The 5,944-nt window shown below is 32.1% G+C and overlaps 1 long non-coding RNA gene across 1 annotated transcript; it reads left to right on the plus strand.

The window, feature by feature from the left end:
* Positions 1–779: 779 nt before the first annotated feature.
* Positions 780–5,262, plus strand: LOC127708884 (uncharacterized). The gene is made up of 3 exons (XR_007985419.1): positions 780–920; positions 3,215–3,299; positions 4,346–5,262. It is a non-coding gene; the product is annotated as an uncharacterized LOC127708884 (long non-coding RNA).
* Positions 5,263–5,944: the final 682 nt, after the last annotated feature.

Here is a 5,944-nt window from a genome sequence, read left to right on the forward strand (position 1 = left end):
GAAATGTCTTCTTACCAAGCATGTTCATGATAATGTTTGAAAAAAAGAGGTATACGTGAAAAATCACGATTTTTTAAAAATGTCTGTTTGTCCTAATATTTCAACAAATATTGATATATTTGTATACTATGCTAATTCAACTTGTTCCCTGAAGTCAAAATTGTATTAAAACTTTATGTTTTGTTAAAAGATGATACATTTTAAGAATCATCTGGTTTATTTATGTTATTAATACAGTGTTTAATTTCATCAAAAGAACAGGTCGGTTGATGCTGTTTACCATTTATTTATTCTCCGTTTTCTTATAATTGTAAAGGGTTATGGCTACTTTGTTGATTGAGTGAGTGAAACATATAATCATAATTTAACCCAAAAGTTGGTCGTTGTGTATGTTAAAACCTGTTTGTATCACTAATATGACATACGTATTCTGCACTATACTGTACAGTAGATAAGTGCAAATTGAAAAGTTACCATACAAATTCTTAAATGTTATGTTTGTTTGTTTTGTCGACATGTTTTATTTTCGATTCCCAATCTCCTGCATCCTCCAAAATTCAAGTGAAACTTTATTTTCATTTTACCTTTGGTAGAGTCCGTTTCTTTCTCTTTATCAGGGACTAATTTGCTATCAGATCAATTTAGATATTGAAAAGATGACCAACATTTTTAACCACATCAGACAAAGTTGCCTTGACCTGTTTTGGCTATTTAAATGGGTCCTTTGAGTACACTGAAATCGTTTTTCATTTTCCCTGTAAATTAATATGAATAATAATATCTTCTTACTTGTTTATGTAGAAAATGATAAATATTTCAACAATTTATTTTTTCAGCAAACGAAGCTCCACCTACAACTTTCAGAACAAGCGTTAGTAATAAAACTCCGGTTATAAAACAGTCAAACAATGAAAACACAGGTAGGTAACAAAAAATATGTATCTTAATTTTATGAACCACGAAACACGGTGCATATATTTAATTATAACATTCTTTTATGGTCAAATATTTCTTGCAATAGGTAAATGCGACATAGTTAAATCAGAGTAGGCGCCACATTTATAGATCTTTCTTTCAATTTCTCATTCATGTATCCTTATGTGTGTCAATGGATATGAAATATCTGAAAGTACATTTGCATATCTCGTTTATACTAATTTATTGTTCAACCTTCTTTGGCTACTTCTGACCTGCAAAATACTACTTAAGTAATCAAGTCGATTGATTTATTAAACATTACATATATCGATAAAGTTTTAAAGGATTAGGAAAGACGATATTTGGTTTCAACTCTTAAGATCGACTTCGAATAATGAAAACAAAAACAAGTTCGAATAATATAGGAAATGTATGCAAGATTTTGTCCAGTAGTTTCGCTGATTGATTAATAAGGTCTTTCGTGTGTTCATTTGTCTCAATGTGTTCATTCTCCAACAAACATTTGAAATTTCAAAGAGGCAATTTCGCATCCATCATTTATAAATTGAACCAGGGGGCTCTGAAAACCACAGGGACTCGATTAGAAGATATATATATTTTCGTAATCATTATAATTTTATTTGGTTTTTTTGTTTTGTATTTCCTGTCTATTTGTATTAAATTATCAACGTTGGCATTAAGATTTGTATGTTTACTAGCAACGTGCAGTTTACTATTTACTACATATTTGTTACGTTTGGAGGACGTGTTTTTCAACAGACAATCGGCATTCCCATGGGAACCAACTGTGCCCCTCTTCTTGCCGACTTGTTCCTTTATTCATATCAGGAACTTCTTAAGAAGAAAGAAAAGAAGTTAGCAGTATCCTTTAACTTTACTTTAAGCTATAAAGATGATGTTCTCTCACTAAATAATTCAAAATTTGGTGACTATGTTGGACGCATCTATCCCATCAAACTTGAGATAAAGGATACAACAGATACAGTTAAGTCTGCCTCATATCTTGACTTACATCAAGAAATTGACAATGAGGGTCGGTTGAAAACAAAACTTTACGACAAAAGAGATGATTTCAGCTTCCCAATTGTGAACTTTCCATTTCTATGTAGCAACATTCCAGCAGCGCCTGCATACGGAATATATATCTCCCAGTTGATACGATATTCCATGCTTGTAATTCCTATCATGATTTGTTTGATAGAGGGTTGCTGCTCACCAGGAAGCTATTAAACCAAGAGTTCGAAGTGGGGAAGTTGAAATCATCCCTTCGTAATTTTTACGGACGCCATCACGAGTTGGTTGACCGTTATGGAAGATAGCGGATATGTTCCAAATGTCGTAACTACAATCCCGTCCCCCTTTCCCCGAATGTGACCTACCGATTTAGACTTATTACCGGGTTTGTACTAACATGAGCAACACGACGGGTGCCACATGTGGAGCAGGATGTGCTTACCCTTCCTGAGCACCTGAGATCACACCCAGTTTTTGGTGGGGTTCATGTTGCTCAGTCTTTAGTTTTTTATGTTGGGTTTTGTGTATTATTGTTTGTCTGTTGGTCTTTTTCATTTTTAGCCATGGTGTTGTCAGTTTGTTTTCGACTTATGAGTTTGAATGTCCTTTTAGAATCTTTTGCCTCTCTTTTACTATCCATGTCCTTATTCAGAAAAATATATATTGAAAGCGGAAACAGGTTTAAGCCGACCTCAGTTTGTTCCTGCAGCCCAGTCATATTATTCAGCTAATACGTTTTTATTATGTAGTATAATCAATGTTTGAGTTTGAGCGGTCCTGATGAAGTTAAATCCAGAAAAGCGCTTCAAACATACTAAATTAATAAAGTGTTTATTTAATTTCCTAGCACTGGGTTTATACGGCTATCAGTGGACTGTTAGTCCCAAAGTAGTCAATGCCTAGGTACTGACGTGATTTTTATCATAAACTTATCTAAAATTCTTGTTTATAAATTAGGAAACTATCATGGTTCCAACTCCCTCAGGCAAAATTGATTTTTGATGAATTTGACTATTCTGTTTAGGTCCTATTTTGGTCATAAAGCTCCTACCGTTGCAGCGTATTTACGCAGACATGGCTTGTATATGTTTGGGTTTAAGCGTTAGCGATCAAGATAAATACAGAAAAGCGTTTTGGACGCATTGAATTTATGATGTGTTTTTTCAATTTCAAAATTTATCATTGACATTGAAACATTAGACAGATTATTATCGTCAGTAAGTTTACCTAAAATGGTGTTTTTATATTGTTTGTATTCAAGCTGTCATTGTGGTTGGTACAGTGTGTGGGTCAATAATATTGATTCTTTGTGTGATATTATTTGGAGTTTTACAGAACAAGAACAAGTAAGTATTGACTAAGATTATGCATGGATTATAACGAAATGAAGCTTTTAATTGTATTCGTCGTTTAGAAATACCATTGAACAAAATCTGTAATAAAAGAACAAAATGAAGCTAAAAAGATAAGTTACTACATGATGTATTTTGCAATGATGTTAATGTGTGTGAACTATCTCTTGGGACAAGGCCAAGTTGGCTCATATAGATATTTTTCAAGAAGTATGTAAAATGGCCAATTTTATTAAATATGTCAATTTCCACATGGTTATGACATCATAGTGACATGACATGTTACATTTATGCACAAAGGTTTCAAGATTGTATCTACCTGTCCATTTATCAATAAAATTATCGAAGTTTTGAAAGGCTGGAATAATGGCACTTTCCGGGGGGGAGGGGGGCATTGGCACTTGTAATGTAATGTCATTTTTCGAGGTTCATGAGATATGGTATGATCCGAGAAATTACGATGAAATAAACGACATTATGAAAATAAGGAGTTGTGGTATGATTAATAATGAGGCAATTACCCACCCAAGTTCAAATGAAGTGGATGTAAGCAATTATAGACAATGTTGCTGATTGAATCATAAGTAGGGCATAAGTATCTGTTACTAATCTGATGTCGACTTTTTTAACATATGCGATTAAAACTACATTCGTAAATGCATAAGATATTTGTCAAATCCATTTACCTCTCCATGAAAATAGCGTAAACATTATAGCCATAGTGTTGTCAAAAATATATGATAGGGTATGTATTTTTGTTAATCCTAATATACGAAAATGGAGAGGTAGTCAATGGACTAACTGCTCACCCATACAAACAAAAAGATCGAGGGGACCACACTAGCTTGTTGTGCCTCCTCCTTTCAATATATGGTATATTTCTGACAGCTGATATTTTTATAAATCATATTAAAAAAATACATATGTAGAAGTAAAACTTGATTTCTTCAACATGCTCAAAGAAAACTTCGTAAACTTAATAGATTAGCTTCTTCAAATTAATTGATGATATCTTAGTAACCTCCACATTTTTGTTTTAGAACGTTAGGATGTCTTCTAATTAGAAACCGCAATGACAGGTCATTAGATTATGTAAACACGACACAGCAACAAAATCCGTCGTTGTATGAAGGAGTTGACCATGCTTTAGATGTACATAACTATGACCAACTATCCAGGAGGGAACATTTGTACAATGATGCCAACTTTAGTAATAATTAACGAAAAGACAATCTGATATGCATGGTACATATGATAAAAATTTAAAGTTGCAAAATACGAAATGTATTCTTCATTAATTCTCTTTTTAACAAATAATTCTTTATATCAATAAACCCTGACAATATTGATAAACTTGCAGATTTTTAGTATTTTCTTTTCTAAATATAGACATTTAAAAAACGAATTTTACATCATTTCATGTCTGTAAATAGCAGGTATAGAAATTTCTTAAGCAAGTGCTTAATTTCGGCAAGTTGTTGTTTCTTTCAGACAAGTAATATGTGATAGGAATAGCTAAAACAAGTACTATCTTTAAAAAAAGATGTCTGACGCATTCAGATGTGAGCATAGAGTTTAATACAAACCATGAATCTTTATCAGGTTTTTTTTATCATAGTTAAAAAGAAATGCACACAATTTGACGGCTAAAGGCTGATGATTCTGAAAGTTGAGTATATACGTTTTTCCCTAAACAATTAAAATATATACTGCATGGTTCTAACCTAAATGTATGTATATATATATAAGTATTTTTCAGAGATAAAGAAATATATACCTATAGCTGTGAAATAGACATAAACATAAGATATTAGTAGGTTACAATCTGTAATGAATAACAAACTTGAAACAGTTTAGAACCATGAGGAAATGTCAATTATGACTATATTGTCAAGCATAACTTTAACAATTAGAGATACATTTCGATGTGTATATCGAGATGAACGGAGGGAGATGATATATATATAATACAGCTTTTGACAAGTCATTAAATTTGCAATATATGTATTTTGACATTCTTTATTTCAAGTTTAATATTTTGTATTCTTTGAAATTATTATTACACTTTGGAAGATTTAGACTGCTCTTCCAAACTTGTACACAAATTCGATAAGATATATGTATAGCCATGATAGCACTCGAGCTATTAATAGCCTAATTGACCTGGTAGATGTAATGAACCTGAAAGGGATATTTACCTGCTGATGTATTAAAGGCTACGCCTACAAAATCCAAACAATTTGATAGTGGCGATAATGACACCTTCTTTACAATAATTTATTTTTATTTATCTGAATAATTTCATTTTTAAATTTGATTTTATGTCCGTAATATTTTCTTTTTATTTTAGCATATATCTTTTTTGTTGGTTTTTGTTCAAATCCGTAATTTCGTCCAATCAGAGTAAAGACTTATGGCATTGCGCATGCCATTACCATAGTTAAGCGTCCTTTAAAAAATAGGTCACAAACCGAAATTATTAATGACTGCGTCAGTGAAAAACATCTGGTGGGGGCACAACCAATACTTAAACTCAGTGGAGATAACACAGTCAAACATACTAAACAAATTTAACATATACTTTCCACACTGATCTGTGTCCACACTTGTATATATGATCAAATAAGTATTAATGAGCA

The sequence above is a fragment of the Mytilus californianus genome, unplaced genomic scaffold (assembly GCF_021869535.1).
Source record: "Mytilus californianus isolate M0D057914Y unplaced genomic scaffold, xbMytCali1.0.p SCAF_7, whole genome shotgun sequence".
Taxonomy (NCBI): Eukaryota; Metazoa; Mollusca; class Bivalvia; order Mytilida; family Mytilidae; genus Mytilus; species Mytilus californianus.